Genomic DNA, 20,047 nt, shown 5'->3' on the forward strand with positions numbered 1-20,047 from the left:
CATAGGCAAACTAGGCAATTGCCTAGGGCATTTGATATGCCTAGGGGCATCAGCAGCTTCTGCTGATTAAAATGATATGCGGCATGCCTATATTCTATGTGTAGCATTTCATATGCAGATACAGCCACAGTCTCACACAGTATATAGGCATGCTGCATATCATTTTAATCAGAAGCTGCTTGTGCATCCTAGCCACATAGCAATGTAAATAAGATGAATTTTCATTAAAAAAAGGTGCCAGACGTTAGCACTGAGGCAAGATTTATGAGGACACATCTGTATCCAAGCAGAGGCAGAGGTCACAGTGTTAGTGGAAGTGTGAGTGCTGTGTGCATGTGAGTGGGTTGGTTGTGCAGTAGTGTTCGGAATATGTGTAAGGAGCATTATGTGTGTCATGTAAACATGCATTAATAATGTGCAACATATGTGTAAGGGGCACTGTGTGTGTCATTATGTGTATAAGGGCATTAATAATGTGCAGCATATGTGTAATAGGGTACTACTGTGTGTGTGTCATTATGTGTATAAGGGCATTAATAATGTGCGGCATATATGTAAGGGACATTATGTCTAAAAGGGCATTAATAGAGGTTGTCATAATGTGTAAGGTGCATTATGTTTATAAGGACATTAATAATGTGTAAGGGGCATTACTGTGTGGAATTGTGTGTATAAATGCATTACTAATGTATGGCATTATGTGTCTCTAAGGTGCTCTACTATGTGGCGTTGTGTATAGAAAGGGCACTACTGTGTCGTCTAATATGAATAAAGAGCAATAGGGTGTGGTGTAATGTGAATAAGGAGCAATTCAGTGTGATGTATTGTGAATAAGGGGCTCTACTGTGAGGAGTAACGTTTATAAGGTAAAGTGATACTGCTGTGGGATGTAATATGAATTATGGACACTATCACATGATCAAATGTGAATAAAGTTGCAGTACTGTGTGGCGTTATTGGAATTGGGGTTACTATTGTCAATGGCCGCTGCTCCTAGGTATCATTCACACGAGCCACAGGCAATCCCACGCCAGTAGTTAGACATCAGCAATATACAAGGACATCAATATACAGGTACAGTATCACTCAGTTGCCCTGGCAACCATTTTTATTAAACAGGACCAAAAATTGGTCATGACCCTACAGAACTATACATGTGTAGCTCTTCATGTGACCGTCAGGGCAATGACAGTGGGTCTGACACCCACAGGAAGCTGGCCTTTAGTGGGCTGAACCAGTGTACAGTCTGCTAGGAACTAGGGCCATCATGGATATAGTATTTATGAAGCCTCGTTAGACCCCAGGCAATACACTAGACAATGGTAGCATAAACATGCAGCCAGAATCGGACTGCCCCGCCGGGGTACAGGGGAAAACCCTAGTGGGCCCATCCCCTACTTAATGGTTCAGGTCACAGTCTGTGCAGTTACATTATACATTTTACGGTGTATTTTCTACAGTGTATTGCTGTTATTATTGTGGCACATTATGCATTAGCAATAGGTTTATACAGTACTATAAATATCTTTACACCGTAGTAACGTGCAGTGGGGTGAGGCAGGTAAGGCAGAGCCTTTCCTGTTATACTAACATTTGTGCCAGAGTATTGACTGTATAAAGTATATGAAAAATACGCAGAATATGTTTAAAATATCTTCTTTGCATTATTCTAATAATTTTTATAGCCAAAACTCTGGAGTAAAAAGTCTATGGCAGGTGAGGCAGTGCCGCATCTGCTTATCTTTTCCGCACATCTCTGATCAAAACTCACCAAATTTCCAGGCGTTTATACTGCTGCTCCTGTGTATAATGCCCATATGTACCCTTTGGCTCATATATTGCATGTAAATCTGGCTCTGGTGCTAGTCAGTGCCTCCTGAGCTATTTAGCTCACCGCACGTACGTTTACAGTATAAAAGAACCCAAGCTTCTGGGAGGGAGAGGGGGGTGGCCACACCCCCTCTGGAGGCTGCCCACACCCCTAAGTATAGGCGCCCATCGTTTATTTCCCCTGGTGGGCCCATCATGCCCTAGTCCGACACTGCATGCAGCCATCGACCACTTCTGGAGGAAGATTAGTGGAACACACTTCGAGACAAGATAGCGCCATACAGACCATGACCAAGGAGAATGCCTACAAAGTATACTTCAGCTGGTCCTACACAACCTAGGCACATTGGAAAAGAAGGAGTCTACTGCTCCCACTAGCAGGAGAGCATGTGGCCAACGTGGGACACTCCTTCATATTTAGTGGTCTTTCCCAGTGAGCTCTTCCTTCTGGATGATGCCAAAGATGCGGTCATATCTTCTACCCTGTCACTAAGGACCCAAAGTCCTTCCCTATGTACAGCACTACCCTATTGCAGAGGCTGGTAAATATTCTGCCAAGTTAGCCTCACACACATTTGAGGCAACCGAATGTCTTATAGCCACATTCTAAAGGCATCTGGATGCAATCTGCGCTGCTTCTCTGATGTCACACACAGCAGTTTGCCGAAATAGCTCAGTTGGGAGAGCATTAGACTGAAGATCTAAAGGTCCCTGGTTCGATCCCGTGTTTGGGTGTTTGCTTTAGGAAAGCAGTGAAACGCGTCAGCTGTGGTGATTTCTATGGTCAGGACACTGGAGCAGAGGAACCAAACCATCCCCTGGTATTGTAGTATCCATTCAACCTCGAGAAGAATCCAGCAATTATTTCTTGTGGAGGTCATTCTACACTGTAATGCATGAGGAACTTACCCAATACGGGATCTACTAAGGATACATCTCCCTCTAACGGTGAACTGGCCAGTATACCTCCCTGTGGACCTCAGTACTTTTGCAAAAGAAACCACTGTCACTTGGATACTCACCTGAAATACAGGGGTAATTACAGGAACGGACTCCTCCAGTGGAATACCTCTCCAGTGAGAGACTCTCTATTTCCTGACCAACCATAGGGTTAAAAAAAAAAAAATTATGTGCACTGGTTTATGTTTATCTATATACCTTGTATATGTATTTTATGAATTATATTAACTTGGAAATATTTATTCGCTCTCATACCATTCATTGTTCTACCACCTTTGAGTGCAACCTTCTTTTTGTTGGTCTTTCTCTGAAGTCACATGCCTGGATATTTTTAGGAGAGATGCTCATTGAACCTCTCAGCGTCCTTCTAAGTTTTCCCCCCAGAAATCCTCGTCAGTCCTCAGCCACTGGCTTCCATCCCTCTATGTACCCCTTTCACCATGTTGCCTTTAACACCCCCAAACCCACCCGATAGGTTCTTCTTGCAGCCTGCAAAGTCCTACATTGGATATCTGCAATCTGAAGCTTTCAGTTATGTTCTATTGTCTTCTATTACTTCTGTGTCTCTTTCCATATTAGACTTTTGTTTAATAACAAGTAAAAGAAACAAAACCAAAAATCAGCTTGTGAAACAAGAGCAGATTCCATCTGACAACTGTGTATAGTGTTTTATGTCTTCAGCCTTGATGTTACATTATATATTTCTGCAGGACGCTGAGCCGCACAAAGGATCGTCTCTCAGACCCTATTTATGTTCTAAGGCAGAACACTATTTGCGTGACCCAAAACATTCTGTACATTTCAAAGCCAACACTGCTACAGAAAGAGTCGTTTTTCATAGGGTTATGATGGAAGAACCTCCTTCTACATGATAATCTCCCTTGTGTTTCAGATGGACGAGCTGCAGAACGTCTGCAGATCATTGGACTTGTGCATTTTCTTTAAGTAGTCTATTTAAGAAATGGGGAAAAGTCCTCTCTCAGAAACAGGGGTGTTTTCTCCTGAAATTGGTTATCATTCTTTTTGTCCCATTTATCAAGTGGTTGTTTTTGTCAGTGATTGACCCCCAAATACCCCCGCCCTATCCCAAATGTTGATAAGCTATCTTTCTTATGGAGAAGCCAAGGATCGCGGCGATACGTATCTCGTAGAAATCATTCTGCTGTTTATGAAGACAATGCTTTATTGCCATTATAAAGCATTGATCTTTTTAAATAAGGCAATGGTTTTACTCAGTCTCTCTAATTAAAATAGTGTGTCCAGTTTAACATTTTATTTTGTCTTTATTAGTGGAACTGTGGGCTAAGGGGGTCATTTCGAGTTGATCACTCGCTAGCTGTTTTTAGCAGCCGTGCAAACGCTATGCCGCCTCCCACTGGGAGTGTATTTTAGCTTAGCAGAAGTGCGAACGAAAGGATCGCACAGCGGCTACAAAATAATTTTGTGCAGTTTCAGAGTAGCTTCAGACCTACTCGGCACTTGCGATCACTTCACACTGTCCAGTTCCTGTTTTGACATCACGAACACGCCCTGCGTTCGCCCAGCCACGCCTGCGTTTTTCCTGGCACGCCTGCGTTTTTCCAAACACTCCCTGAAAACGGTCAGTTGACACCCAGAAACGCCCACTTCCTGTCAATCACTCTGTGGCCAGCAGTGCGATTGAAAAGCTTAGCTAGACCTTGTGTGAAACTACATTGGCCGTTGTGAAAGTATATTGCGCCGCATATGCATAAGTTCCGTTTTTATCATCATCACTGCACAGCGAACATTTTCAGCTAGCGATCAACTCGGAATGAACCCCTAAGCCTGGACTGCAAACCAGCTAGGCCATTCACACCATATGCCTATCCCCCCCCCCCCCCCCCCCCCAAGACTAGCCTTACAAAGTGCAAAGTTCAGAGAAGGCTACCTACTTTTACGAAAAGTCCAAGACACTCTTGAATTTTCTAGGAGTTTCTTCTGAACGCCCAAATTAGGCTTCTCTCAGATCTTAAGTCTCTTTAAATTGGTAAAAATTCCCTGACGTTGCACCTCTTAATCCTGCCAACACACACATCATTTGTGTTATCACAGTTGTGAATGAGGCCTGATGGTGCTAGATGTGTCAACATGGACCAACACACACATACCCCACCATTTGCGCAATTATGCAGATTTGTATCACTATCATGAACCCGCTCTCCCCCATCAGAGGCAACTGTGTAGCAACCACTGATGGCTTATATTCTGCAATTTATGCAAATGCTTTTAGAGAATGCATTTGTATTTATTACAAAGTTCTCATTATCTGCAAATCATCTCCAGCAGACGTCCCTCACTGCAGATCCCAGAATCCTTTGCTTTGCAATGCACACCGGTCGCTTGTCTCTAATGTCAGGACATTGTACAACGTGTCCGTCTCTGGCAAGGGTTAAGACTAAAATGTTGTTTACCTAAATAATTCATCTAGATTATATTTTGCTGCTTCTCAAAAGAAAACCAATTTTCCTTGTGTAAATTTAGAGAGTTGTCCTGTTATCTCCACCGTCTGTACCTCGTCCAATCTCCAAACTAAAACACAATTTAGATAACATTGCAGAAGCACTTTGCAGCGACGTTTGTCGCCGGCCACCATTACGGGACCAGCCTCCATATGCATAAAAAGTTTGTTTTAATCTGAGGAATGAGAATTGGCAAATAGCAGCTCAGGAATATTAAAGACCACGGAATGCTGTTCTCAGCTAAATGCAATTTTCTCAGGATGGTAAATTATTTAAGCTTCAAGCTTATGCATTGTCATTTAGCGCTTGAGTTATGATAAGAAACAAAAAAAAGTTAATAGCTTACTGTGGTATTATATTATAATCTGGATTAAGTGGAAAAAAACAAAACATAGGCTTTATCAGCAATTCGGAAACCGTACTTCATTTTCAAACGATGTTCGCGTCTTTTAATAATTCTTTCTTGGAATTAAAAATACCATTGAAGAGTTCATTATAAAGGGACACTCCACAGACACAATGTAAGAAAAGGAACGATTTTTCTAACTATTAACCCTCTGAGATTTGCCGCATACAGACGCGTTACACAGGGCTAAACACTTGGCATAACTGATGCATTTAGGTTAAGTGGCCCTTTACGTCGTTGACTTAATTAAAAGAGCCACTAATAACATTCACATTTATTTCAAATACATAAATATCCTGATTACCTAAACAGATGTTACTTGCAATGTTGCACAGTATTTATGTACATTTCCAAAGCTGACTATTGACCTCTGTAATCAGCCATCTCAGGCTTGTTCCGTGCCAGTCTGCCTGCTTCAGCTTATTAGACGTCTACTTCCCAAATGTTCCGAACCAGGACTGGACGCTGTTTACACAGACGTGGGCCAAACCACACCAAAAAAATGGGCGTTACCGAGTGGGAAGTAGGTGTGGGTGCAAATTAGGGGTGGAGCTTATAAAGACCCTATGTTGTATAGAAATGGGAGGTATGCAGCGGTTCATCCACCAACTATGTTAACATTTGTACAAAACACAAGAATCTTTATAATATAACTGTAGGGGTTCACAACAACAACATGAAAGGATAGCTCAAGTCTGTGTTTTTCAGCAAGGCCGTTACATCTTCTAGGGTTAGGCAGAGTTCTTCACTGTTGTGCATATTTCTCTAAACTGTCTCCAGAGTGCAACTTTGTGTCATATGCCAAGGCGATGGAAATATACACTGCTGGCTGATGACAAGATATGGCTGAGAGGCACAGAAGGAAGGAACAGATAACAAGTACTATATAAAACGTGTGGAAAGCCATGCAATAGCCAACAACTGAAGGAAATGTGAAGGTGGAAACCGCCTGAAGGGAACCTTGGGCAAATGGTACATTGACAAGTGTGGTGCAGTGGCACTTTACCAGCTATGTACAATAGAACATATTGTATGCGTGTTTGCAGAGGATAACAAAGTTATATAACAAGATTCTGAGAAGACCATCCAACACTCCCACCCACCCACAATATCTGTTCCACCACTGCTCGCATGCTCCTCTGGATTTTTAAATAAGATAATTTTATTAGTTAATATTTACACGAACAATTTATATATTAAACAAACACTTGTCCAATGACCACCTTTACAGTCTCACAAGATTTATACAATTCAAAACTTTTTTTCACCAGTATAGCTACTGCCATTCACATTCATACGATTCTCTGTTTTCTTTTATGTTACCCAATGTTCAGGGGCGTTTTAACTGAAGAGGCAACAGCATTGTGCCAGAGTCTCCAGGACTCCGGAAACATGGTACCCGCCATGTTCTGGAGTCCAATTTCACTACTGCTTATTCTCGGCGGCCATTTTGTCTGTGATTTTTGCCGCAGCTGCAGCGCCCAACGCGGGACTCCGGAAAGGTAAGTATTAAAAAACAGGTGCCGTGTGTGGGGTGAGGGCCACCCGTGTGCACCGCACTCATTGCACCCAGTATAGAGACGCCAATGTTAAGTAGTACACTCACACACAGGCGTGCTGGTGCGCCCTCCAACAGATTGTCTGTTTGTGCTACATTATCACATTATACATTATATGCAGCAAATAAACTATGATGTGACACCATGCTTGAGTCACCATGGCCGAATGTCCGAATCCGCCAGCATCCCGGCCGCCCAACTTGGACTTCAATACTTCCCGCCCCTAGTGTTTATCATCACATTTATAAGTGGAACATGGGTGCCACAATCACATGCATTGGAGGATTATAGATTAATGTCCTGATTACGCTGCACAATACACCACAATGGCGGAAGACTAACCGAATAAACAGGCAACTGTGCTACCGGATATTTAGGACTCGAGGGTCCACTGCTAATATCACAGGATATTACAAACACTTCTCTTCCATTTTCAGAAATCAGTTTGCTGTGTTTGTACGACATCGTTCAATATTCTGAACGGTACCTTATTTCAGTATGGAACACTATTACAGGTTAAGTCTCCCATATCCAAAACACTTGGGACCAGGAGTAGTTTGGATAACAGATGTTTCCGTAGTTTGGAATATCTGCATTCCATAATGAGATGTCTTGGTAATGGGACCAAAGTCAATACACAGAATGTATTTATGTTTAATATACACCTTATACACACAGCCTGAATGCAAGTTTATATAATAGTGAACATATATAGGACTCAGCGCTTGTAAGTATTATTGCTCTCTCCTGTCAGCTGCCGTCACTTTAAGGGAGATACTCCACCCTTACTTTACCAAGACAAATAAACAGGTAAGACAGCGCTAATAAAAAGAGAGATATTTAATTAACTCATGACCTCTGATGAAGCCGCTGACCTCTAATGTAGGCGGAGAAACGCGTAAGTACCTTCTGACTTTTTGCCTACAATACCCCAGCCAGCTGACTATCACATGCCACTTGCGGGAGATGCATGGTATTGAACTCCAGAAAAGGCTGCACTCGGTCAAAGGGAAAAGCATTAGGAGTCGGGAGATGCCGTAGCAGGGCCCATATGCGAGTGGCTAATTTCATAGGGTATGGGACTCCTGGTCAACACCAATTAGGTCAACACCCATTGGTCGACAGTGGGTAGGTTGACACTGGAAATAGGTCGACATGGCCATTCGGTCAACATGCACAAGCAGGGACAGACTGGGGCCTTAATTCGGCACTGGCAATCGTGAAGGGGCGTGCACGTGTCACAGGGGGCGTGTCGCACGACATATGGGGGCATGCCACGAGTCATGGCGGCGTGGACTTGCAGCACGCCCCCATTACCATGGCGACTATTGCTGGGGGCGGGGGCGCACCGCGAGTCCGGGGGCGTGGACTCACAGCACGCCCGCATTTCCATGGACACGATGGAACCAGAGAGCCAGAGGCTGCGCTGTGCGCGGCCTTTCCGGCTCTCTGAGTGACCGATTCGACCCACCTGCCCAGTGGCCCTTCTGGCATGTGCCAGATGGTTAGTGCGGCCATGTGCACAAGGTTGACATGAAAAAAAGGTCGACATGAATTTTTTATGTTTTTTTGGTATAATTTTTTCCGTCAAGTGACCAGAAACCCCAATTTCATTCACCATGCTGCGGGCAAGGTGTCGAGCGCAGCATCCACGTGGATTGTAAAATATGAAAAAGTCCCCCCCCACCCCAAAAAAAAAGAAGTGAAAAACTCATATCCTTTTTCTCATGTCGATAATGAGCATGTTGACCTATTTGTAGTGTCGACCTACCCACTGTCGACCGATGGGTGTCGACCTAATGGGTGTCGAGCTAATGGGTGTCAGCCTAATTGCTGTCGCCCTGGAGTCCGGATACCAATTTCATAAAGGGGGCAACGCTCTCTCCCCTCTATTTCTTTCCTGGCCAGGAATTTTTATTAGAAAAGTGTCGCTCCATTTGAGGACAGTTTCCTGATTTCTCATTTTTTACAGTGATATGATCAGCAGGCTTTAAAGAGAACTACTTACAGTATATACAGTGAACAGGGCCGGTTCTTGCCCTTGTGGCGCCCCGGACAGAGTATAGGGGCGTGGATTCAAATGGGGGCGTGGTCAGTTACGCCCCCATATGTGCCCCCTGTAGCGCCGCTGAAAGAAATAAAAAAAAATAAAAAAATATATATATTTACTTACTATCCCCGCTCCTGATTCCAGACCGCTGCAGACCTCTTCCGCCGCTCTTCTCCTCCCATAGAACAGCATAGACATTAGAGGTCAATTATGACCCCTAGTGTCTGTGCCACTATGCTGTGCGGTGCGCGCACCGCACAACAAAGGTCCTCTCCATGAAGGGAAACTAGACGCTACGCGTCTGGTTCCCTTCAAAGCGGGGGGCACAGCGGGGCACTGCGGGGGGCACAGTGGCGGATCTTGCCATGGTGCGGCGCCCTCCGGACGGCGCCGGCGCCCTCCGGAAGGCGGCGCCCCGGTCAAAAGTCCTGCTTGCCCGTGGCAAGATCCGCTACTGACAGTGAATGAGCTACTTTAAAATAGGGATTAACGGCTTGAAAATTACATTTATAAAAATGTATATATGTTTTAAATATTTGTACCGGCCGGCTTGGTATTGTCTGGATATTGTACATTTTAGAGAGTTAATGAAATATCTCTTTTTGTTAGCACTGTCTTAACGGTTTATAAGTTTATATAACAGTTTTAATAAGTTTGTACGTGACACAAACTTTGTGTACATACACAAAACTCATTTAGGTCTCGTATACACCTTATACACACCGCCTGAAAATAATTTTATGCAATATTATAAATAATTTTGTGCGTTAAACAAAGTTGTCACTATCTCAGTCATGCGCAAAAATTCTGTATTTCGGAATACTGTATTCTGTATTTCAGAATTTTGGATATGCGAGACTCAACCTGTATAACCCTATAACTGTATATACATTGTTGGAACAAATCGGCAAGCATAATGGCATGTAATATACTCCCGATCCTTAGGTAATCATCCAATATACGAATCAGAGCTTCTTCAGATCAAAGATTGCAGTTATTCTACTTTCAATTATGCTCCTATAAGGTTTTCGACCTTACGTTACGGTTATGTGAAAATGTTTCTGGGTTTCGTTTTTACATACAAAGCAGTATTGGTTCTTTCTAAGATGGAGACATATACTCTAAGGGCCGGATTCAGAGGTGGGCAAAGGTGCGCTGCATCCGCTTTTAGGAATTTATGATAATGCTAATGGGCTTCTTTCGGAGAGGCGCGCCAGCTGCTGCATCTAATCCGCTGCATTGAAAATCGCGACATCGAGCAGAACTCTCATTTGAAAGTCCATTTTGTTTTACCATCTCTGCAGCTGACTGCTCCAAGCAGTAGCATATCATCTAATAATGCCACACAGGGAAAGAGATATTACATAGTACTATTATAATGATGCAATCGATTATGGGAGGTGTATTATAGGCTAACTATAGCCCCACCCTTCTAACCGCTAAGAAAATGAATTGGTGAACGGTACAGAAACAGGATTTGATGGTAGATAAGAATCAAATGGACCATCCAGTCTGCCATTTAGGGTTAGAGTATTAGAGTTGGTTTAGTGGTTTGGGTTAGGGTAAGTTTAGGGGATAGTGTTAGGGTATTAGGTATAGAGTATTAGGGTTGGTTTAGTGGTTTAGGTTAGGGTATTAGAGTTGGTTTAGGGGATGGGGTTAGGGTGCTAGGGTTGGTTTAGGGGATGGGGTTAGGGTATTAGGGTTGGTTTAGGGGATGGGGTTAGGGTATTAGGGCTGGTTTAGTGGTTTAGGCTAGGGTATTAGGGATAGGGTATTAGAATTGGTTTAGGGGAAAGGGGATTAGGGTTGGTTTAGGGGTTTGGGTGATATTAGATGTATTGTTCGTTCTTGTGATCCATTAGGACTGTGATCACATGGTTGGTTCCCTCCAACCAGCGTCTCCAGATGCTGACACCGTAATTGGCCTTTGCAGACGGGAATGTCCTGGACAGGAAGGCACAAGGATGCAGCTAATTGTCCTCAGAGTCCTGCTGAGAAAGGACAGACCAACACCGACTTCTGAGGCATCATTTCTACAACTCCTGCAAGACAGCTGATCCCGCAGTCACAAAAATTAAACAAGAACACAGACTCATTTCTTGAGCAAACATTAACTGTATTGCGTATTACAGGCGGAACTCATCTTAATGCCTTTTGGTGGTAGACGGGGCAGCGTGCTGGGAAAACTGGGGCAGAGGAGCAGGTGCTGGAGCAATTTCTCAGACTGCCAGCCCCACATAACATTGCAGGTTCCTTTTTAATTGGCTTCATCAGCAGCTTTGATTCCCTTCTCTGTTATGATTCTTCTAACAAGAACAAAGTCGGCTAGAGAGTGACATGTCAGGGCAGGACACAATATAGCGCCAGTCCTAAATATAGCGCGTACAGAGGCATGCACTCAAAGACTGTTACCATGCGGCCACTATTCCTGCGCTGGGGAGGGGGGGCAGTAACATAATAAAGCATAAAGTAGACCGAAATATGCAAAACATGGTCCCTGCCCAAACATCACTGCACTGCACCAATATATAATGTTAAAGTCTCCACTGTGATGTCATGTACCAGCTGTGATGTCATGTACCACAATTGCACAATAGACTGAAGTACCATACTCTGCTCTGAGACATTATATGCATCACTGTATACTAAGCAGGATACCACGGTCTGCCCTGTGATGTCCTACAGTGTGTACAGTGCTGGTACATTATATAAAATATAATAATACTATGCTGTCTGATACTACCATACACTGCTGTGTGCTCATACACAAAACTCAATTCCTAGCTATAGAGAAACAAATAGAACCACAGATAAATTAACATTTGGAAGTATTTCAAGTCCAAGTTTGTCAGACGGGCCAGGTCATCGGGATTTCAGATTGGTTAGATTTGTTGGAGCGTCTCCCGGTTTATGACCCCGTGCTTATTGATTTTTAGCGCTGACCTCGACTGCGCTGACCCCAGCTGGTGTGGGTGTTCTGCCGCCTCCTTGTATCCGTGTTACCCTGCACTCCCGTCAGAGCATACATCAGATGATATTCCCCTATTCCGACTCCTGTATAAGGGAACGGCACAATCGCAGAGTGTATAAAACACTGTGAAGTCATCTCTATGCACATCACAGGAAACAAAGCCCTATTCCTGTCTGACATTTACTACAGTATTATTCATTCAGCAGCTCTCAAATCACGGACTAAAATAAGATTTAAGGCGACTTGAGATGCCGTTGCAGGAAAGATCGTTTAACTGCGGTTTGTTACAGTGCAAGCGCGGCACAATGTACTATGTAACTATCAGGAAGCCTTTGTCAGCTGTGAAAGCAGCAGCTCTTATTCACTTTGGTAATAATCCAGCGTTCCCTTAAGGACAGCTTGATGCAGATGTTCTAGAGACGGAGAACATTGATCTCTATGCTGTAAACAAGGATTGGTTCCGAAGAAGATACACAGAAGACGACACTGATTTTATCTGAAGAAAAGAACCGAACTGCTCTGTTTGTACTGGAAGTAACTAGAGATGAGCGGGTTCGGTTCCTCGGAATCCGAACCCGCCCGAACTTCATGTTTTTTTACACGGGTCCGAGCGTCTCGGATCTTCCCGCCTTGCTCGGTTAACCCGAGCGCGCCCGAACGTCATCATCCCGCTGTCGGATTCTCGCGAGACTCGGATTCTATATAAGGAGCCGCGCGTCGCCGCCATTTTCACACATGCATTGAGATTCATAGGGAGAGGACGTGGCTGGCGTCCTCTCCGTTTATAGAGAAGAGAGTGAGACTAGAGTAGAGAGAGACACAGTAGTAATTTTGGGGAGCATTAGGAGGAGTACTACTACTTGCTGAAGTGATAGATAGATAGTGTGACTGTATAATGTATATCTGACTTGTGGGGGAGACACTGACAGTGGGGAGCAGTTAGAGTCTGAGAGCAGGACTCAGGAGTACATATAACGTACAGTGCACACTTTTGCTGCCAGAGTGCCACACTGCCATTGTGACCACACTGACCACCAGTATAATATATATTGTGATTGTCTGCTTAGGAGTACTACTTGCAAGTTGCTGATAGTGTGACCAGTGACCTGACCACCAGTTTAATAATCACCACCAGTTTAATATATATAATATATATATATATAATTGTATATAATATATATATATAATATTGTATACCACCTACCCGTTTTTTTTTTTTTTCTTTCTTCTTCTTCTTTATACATACTACTATAGTAGCTTACTGTAGCAGTCTGCGGTGCTGCTGAGCTGACAGTGTCCAGCAGGTCCGTCATCAGTCATTACATAATAAATATATCTACCTGTCCGGCTGCAGTACTAGTGTGATATTATATATATATATATATATATATATATATATATATATATATTGATTTCATCTCATTATCATCCAGTCTATATTAGCAGCAGACACAGTACGGTAGTCCACGGCTGTAGCTACCTCTGTGTCGGCAGTCGCTCGTCCACCCATAATTGTATACCACCTACCCGTGGTTTTTTTTTTTTTCTTTCTTCTTTATACATACTACTATAGTAGCTTACTGTAGCAGTCTGCGGTGCTGCTGAGCTGACAGTGTCCAGCAGGTCCGTCATCAGTCATTACATAATAAATATATATACCTGTCCGGCTACAGTACTAGTGTGATATTATATATATATATATATATATATATATATATATATATATATATATTGATTTCATCTCATTATCATCCAGTCTATATTAGCAGCAGACACAGTACGGTAGTCCACGGCTGTAGCTACCTCTGTGTCGGCAGTCGCTCGTCCATCCATAATTGTATACCACCTACCCGTGGTTTTTTTTTTTCTTTCTTCTTTATACATACTACTATAGTAGCTTACTGTAGCAGTCTGCGGTGCTGCTGAGCTGACAGTGTCCACCAGGTCCGTCATCAGTCATTACATAATAAATATATCTACCTGTCCGGCTGCAGTACTAGTGTGATATTATATATATATATATATATATATATATATATATTGATTTCATCTCATTATCATCCAGTCTATATTAGCAGCAGACACAGTACGGTAGTCCACGGCTGTAGCTACCTCTGTGTCGGCAGTCGCTCGTCCATCCATAAGTATACTAGTATCCATCCATCTCCATTGTTTACCTGAGGTGCCTTTTAGTTGTGCCTTTTAAAATATGGAGAACAAAAATGTTGAGGTTCCAAAATTAGGGAAAGATCAAGATCCACTTCCACCTCGTGCTGAAGCTGCTGCCACTAGTCATGGCCGAGACGATGAAATGCCAGCAACGTCGTCTGCCAAGGCCGATGCCCAATGTCATAGTACAGAGCATGTAAAATCCAAAACACCAAATATCAGTAAAAAAAGGACTCAAAAATCTAAAATAAAATTGTCGGAGGAGAAGCGTAAACTTGCCAATATGCCATTTACCACACGGAGTGGCAAGGAACGGCTGAGGCCCTGGCCTATGTTCATGGCTAGTGGTTCAGCTTCACATGAGGATGGAAGCACTCAGCCTCTCGCTAGAAAAATGAAAAGACTCAAGCTGGCAAAAGCACCGCAAAGAACTGTGCGTTCTTCGAAATCCCAAATACACAAGGAGAGTCCAATTGTGTCGGTTGCGATGCCTGACCTTCCCAACACTGGACGTGAAGAGCATGCGCCTTCCACCATTTGCACGCCCCCTGCAAGTGCTGGAAGGAGCACCCGCAGTCCAGTTCCTGATAGTCAGATTGAAGATGTCAGTGTTGAAGTACACCAGGATGAGGAGGATATGGGTGTTGCTGGCGCTGGGGAGGAAATTGACAAGGAGGATTCTGATGGTGAGGTGGTTTGTTTAAGTCAGGCACCCGGGGAGACACCTGTTGTCCGTGGGAGGAATAGGGCCGTTGACATGCCTGGTGAAAATACCAAAAAAATCAGCTCTTCGGTGTGGAAGTATTTCAACAGAAATGCGGACAACATTTGTCAAGCCGTATGTTGCCTTTGTCAAGCTGTAATAAGTAGGGGTAAGGACGTTAACCACCTCGGAACATCCTCCCTTATACGTCACCTGCAGCGCATTCATAATAAGTCAGTGACAAGTTCAAAAACTTTGGGTGACAGCGGAAGCAGTCCACTGACCAGTAAATCCCTTCCTCTTGTAACCAAGCTCACGCAAACCACCCCACCAACTCCCTCAGTGTCAATTTCCTCCTTCCCCAGGAATGCCAATAGTCCTGCAGGCCATGTCACTGGCAATTCTGACGATTCCTCTCCTGCCTGGGATTCCTCCGATGCATCCTTGCGTGTAACGCCTACTGCTGCTGGGAGTCGATGGTCATCCCAGAGGGGAAATCGTAAGACCACTTTTACTACTTCCACCAAGCAATTGACTGTCCAACAGTCCTTTGCGAGGAAGATGAAATATCACAGCAGTCATCCTGCTGCAAAGCGGATAACTGAGGCCTTGGCATCCTGGGTGGTGAGAAACGTGGTTCCAGTATCCATCATTACTGCAGAGCCAACTAGAGACTTGTTGGAGGTACTGTGGCCCCGGTACCAAATACCATCTAGGTTCCATTTCTCTAGGCAGGCGATACCGAAAATGTACACAGACCTCAGAAAAAGAGTCACCAGTGTCCTAAAAAATGCAGCTGTACCCAATGTCCACTTAACCACGGACATGTGGACAAGTGGAGCAGGGCAGGGTCAGGACTATATGACTGTGACAGCCCACTGGGTAGATGTATGGACTCCCGCCGCAAGAACAGCAGCGGCGGCACCAGTAGCAGCATCTCGCAAACGCCAACTCTTTCCTAGGCAGGCTACGCTTTGTATCACCGGTTTCCAGAATACGCACACAGCTGAAAACCTCTTACAGCAACTGAGGAAGATCATCGCGGAATGGCTTACCCCAATTGGACTCTCCTGTGGATTTGTGGCATCGGACAACGCCACCAATATTGTGTGTGCATTAAATCTGGGCAAATTCCAGCACGTCCCATGTTTTGCACATACCTTGAATTTGGTGGTGCAGAATTTTTTAAAAAACGACAGGGGCGTGCAAGAGATGCTGTCGGTGGCCAGAAGAATTGCGGGACACTTTCGGCGTACAGGCACCACGTACAGAAGACTGGAGCAACACCAAAAACGCCTGAACCTGCCCTGCCATCATCTGAAGCAAGAAGTGGTAACGAGGTGGAATTCAACCCTATATATGCTTCAGAGGTTGGAGAAGCAGCAAAAGGCCATTCAAGCCTATACAATTCAGCACGATATAGGAGGTGGAATGCACCTGTCTCAAGCGCAGTGGAGAATGATTTCAACGTTGTGCAAGGTTCTGCTGCCCTTTGAACTTGCCACACGTGAAGTCAGTTCAGACACTGCCAGCCTGAGTCAGGTCATTCCCCTCATCAGGCTTTTGCAGAAGAAGCTGGAGACATTGAAGGAGGAGCTAACACGGAGCGATTCCGCTAGGCATGTGGGACTTGTGGATGGAGCCCTTAATTCGCTTAACAAGGATTCACGGGTGGTCAATCTGTTGAAATCAGAGCACTACATTTTGGCCACCGTGCTCGATCCTAGATTTAAAACCTACCTTGGATCTCTCTTTCCGGCAGACACAAGTCTGCTGGGGTTCAAAGACCTGCTGGTGAGAAAATTGTCAAGTCAAGCGGAACGCGACCTGTCAACATCTCCTCCTTCACATTCTCCCGCAACTGGGGGTGCGAGGAAAAGGCTCAGAATTCCGAGCCCACCCGCTGGCGGTGATGCAGGGCAGTCTGGAGCGACTGCTGATGCTGACATCTGGTCTGGACTGAAGGACCTGTCAACGATTACGGACATGTCGTCTACTGTCACTGCATATGATTCTCTCCCCATTGAAAGAATGGTGGAGGATTATATGAGTGACCGCATCCAAGTAGGCACGTCACACAGTCCGTACTTATACTGGCAGGAAAAAGAGGCAATTTGGAGGCCCTTGCACAAACTGGCTTTATTCTACCTAAGTTGCCCTCCCACAAGTGTGTACTCCGAAAGAGTGTTTAGTGCCGCCGCTCACCTTGTCAGCAATCGGCGTACGAGGTTACTTCCAGAAAATGTGGAGAAGATGATGTTCATTAAAATGAATTATAATCAATTCCTCCGTGGAGACATTGACCAGCAGCAATTGCCTCCACAAAGTACACAGGGAGCTGAGATGGTGGATTCCAGTGGGGACGAATTGATAATCTGTGAGGAGGGGGATGTACACGGTGATATATCGGAGGATGATGATGAGGTGGACATCTTGCCTCTGTAGAGCCAGTTTGTGCAAGGAGAGATTAATTGCTTCTTTTTTGGTGGGGGTCCAAACCAACCCGTCATTTCAGTCACAGTCGTGTGGCAGACCCTGTCACTGAAATGATGGGTTGGTTAAAGTGTGCATGTCCTGTTTATACAACATAAGGGTGGGTGGGAGGGCCCAAGGACAATTCCATCTTGCACCTCTTTTTTCTTTAATTTTTCTTTGCGTCATGTGCTGTTTGGGGAGTGTTTTTTGGAAGGGCCATCCTGCGTGACACGGCAGTGCCACTCCTAGATGGGCCAGGTGTTTGTGTCGGCCACTAGGGTCGCTTATCTTACTCACACAGCTACCTCATTGCGCCTCTTTTTTTCTTTGCGTCATGTGCTGTTTGGGGAGTGTTTTTTGGAAGGGCCATCCTGCGTGACACTGCAGTGCCACTCCTAGATGGGCCCGGTGTTTGTGTCGGCCAGTAGGGTCGCTTATCTTACTCACACAGCTACCTCATTGCGCCTCTTTTTTTCTTTGCATCATGTGCTGTTTGGGGAGTGTTTTTTAGAAGGGCCATCCTGCGTGACACTGCAGTGCCACTCCTAGATGGGCCCGGTGTTTGTGTCGGCCACTAGGGTCGCTTATCTTACTCACACAGCTACCTCGGTGCAAATTTTAGGACTAAAAATAATATTGTGAGGTGTGAGGTATTCAGAATAGACTGAAAATGAGTGGAAATTATGGTTTTTGAGGTTAATAATACTTTGGGATCAAAATGACCCCCAAATTCTATGATTTAAGCTGTTTTTTAGTGTTTTTTGAAAAAAACACCCGAATCCAAAACACACCCGAATCCGACAAAAAAAATTCGGTGAGGTTTTGCCAAAACGCGGTCGAACCCAAAACACGGCCGCGGAACCGAACCCAAAACCAAAACACAAAACCCGAAAAATTTCAAGTGCACATCTCTAGAAGTAACACCCAGCACCTGTATATGGACGGAGCAAAGAGGGTATTTTAGGCAATAAACGTGCGGATTCATGTAGTTATTAATCTCCTCTCCACCAATATACGTAGCGTGTAGAGTACGTGAGTGCGGCAGGCCTAAAAGAATGTTATGTCACTTCTTTAACAAACTTTGGGGTCTATTTACTAAGCCTTGGATGGAAATAAAGAGGACAGAGATAAAAGTACCAGCCAATCAGCTCCTGACATTTTTCAAACTCAATATCCATCCAAGGCTTCGTAAATAGACCCCCATCAACTGTATATGACAACACACAAACTTACTGTATCCCGTAAAGAGCTTATTACCTCTTTATAGAACGCAATGACCCCTAGGCCAAAAGTTTCTTATTAAAATAAATTTAGAAAGAAATAATCCATTAACTATATTGTGTTTATATAGTATGTCATCCTTAGGTTTAATTGTGTGCTGAGGGACAAGATTCATTTCTGTCTGTCCACAGATTTTATGATTGGAAGCCACCAGCGCTGGTTTTGTCTATTACATGGACCATAAATAATTTGAATTGATTCTGGACCACCAATCCAGGGCACCCCTGCAAGTGCCCTGAGGCTGCCCGGGTACCACGGCACACAGTTTGAGAACCACTGACTTACCCTATATTTACCCGCGGGTAAATATAGGGTAAGTCAGTGCGGGTGCCGAGTCTACTTGTCATGTTAGATTCAGGCGTTACTTATGCAAGGCCATAGGCGGATCCAGGAGGAGGGGGCACTCGTGCCCGTGCCCCCCCCCCCCCCCCCTTTCATTTCTGACTTTTTTTTTTCAAAAGGAGAACTGCATGGCACTACTGCTATTTCTGTCAGTCAGATTTGATAAAAGAGCCGGCAGGCACTAGGACCCACCGCGGCTCTAACAGCAAGTTCGTGTGGTAACCAATGGGGAGGCCCCCTGCTCACACCGCAACCTACCTCCCCCACTGACAGCCAGCCAGAGTCCAGCCCAGGCGCGGGGTTCAAATGCCAGCATGGAGTAAGACTGTTACTTATGACGGCACAGAAGGCTTCATTAGCCCTCACTGCACCGCACAATAATCCCAGCGCTTCCTCCTCCACTTCCTTTACCACCATGCTAGGTGCAGTCACACTCAGCCTCAGCTTTGAGAAGGCGGCCCGTGTGACTGTGACAGGGCTGTCCTGCAGATGTCTTATGCTGTGTGATGTGACAGGGCTGTCCTGCAGATGTCTTATGCTGTGTGACAGTGACAGGGCTGTCCTGCAGATGTCTTATGCTGTGTGATGTGACAGGGCTGTCCTGCAGATGTCTTATGCTGTGTGATGTGACAGGGCTGTCCTGCAGATGTCTTATGCTGTGTGATTGTGACAGGGCTGTCCTGCAGATATCTTATGCTGCTTGTTGGAGATCCAGCTGGCTGCTTCTGCTAATCGAAGATGGGCAGTTTGTGTCCTGCAGTCTGAGTGTCAGTGCAGTCAGGGCCGGTGCAAGGTTTCTAGGCACCCTAGGCAAAGCT

At 44.7% G+C, this 20,047-nt stretch overlaps 1 protein-coding gene and 1 non-coding gene across 4 annotated transcripts in view; one reads left to right on the forward strand and one right to left on the reverse strand.

Moving 5' to 3' along the window:
• Positions 1–20,047, reverse strand: part of NELL1 (neural EGFL like 1) — a 1,344,875-nt gene that overhangs the window by 1,028,595 nt on the left and 296,233 nt on the right. The window lies entirely within an intron of this gene.
• TRNAF-GAA (transfer RNA phenylalanine (anticodon GAA)) lies at positions 2,493–2,565 on the forward strand. The gene has a single exon. It is a non-coding gene; the product is annotated as a tRNA-Phe (tRNA).

The sequence above is a fragment of the Pseudophryne corroboree genome, chromosome 11 (assembly GCF_028390025.1).
Source record: "Pseudophryne corroboree isolate aPseCor3 chromosome 11, aPseCor3.hap2, whole genome shotgun sequence".
NCBI classification, from domain to species: domain Eukaryota; kingdom Metazoa; phylum Chordata; class Amphibia; order Anura; family Myobatrachidae; genus Pseudophryne; species Pseudophryne corroboree.